Raw genomic sequence first — 605 nt, 5'->3', positions numbered from 1 at the left:
TTTTTTTTTTTTTTTAACTTCCAGTTCTGTACAGTGCTTCCTGCACAGGCTTGTGTGTCATTTTAGTCATTTTTATGTTTGAAAATGCTTAATTAGGGCAAAAAAATGTGGCGAATTTGCTTTTTTTTTTTTTTTTTTTTTTTTTTTTTTTGCTAATAGACCATATTCAACGTATTAAGATATTTTGGAAAAACCACGATAGAGTGAAGCCGTGACATTTGAAGCGCGAGGTGGCGAGGGATTATTGTAACTCAAAACTCACTTGAACTGCCATTAAGATGCTTTTAAATGAGCTGCCATCAGTTTCGGTCTAAATCAATTAAAGGAAAACTTCACTTAAAAAAAAAAAAAATAAAAATGCCCATCATCCACAATCCTTTTGTGAGACAGGACCACTTTCGCTTTTCTGTGCGTTCTAAAGAGGGAAAAACAGCTAGCATGTGGGAGCTAACAATGCACGTAACGGCACACACCTATTTAGACTATTAAAAAAAAAAAAAAAAACTCCAAAAAAACAGCAACAATGTTCCATTTACCCAACTGACCTGCATATCAACCAAGCTACGGTGACAGTTATTGTAGCAGCTAACACGAAGAACTATTTT

The sequence above is a fragment of the Dunckerocampus dactyliophorus genome, chromosome 19 (genome assembly GCF_027744805.1).
Source record: "Dunckerocampus dactyliophorus isolate RoL2022-P2 chromosome 19, RoL_Ddac_1.1, whole genome shotgun sequence".
Lineage (NCBI taxonomy): Eukaryota > Metazoa > Chordata > Actinopteri > Syngnathiformes > Syngnathidae > Dunckerocampus > Dunckerocampus dactyliophorus.
This window is presented reverse-complemented; position numbering follows the sequence as displayed.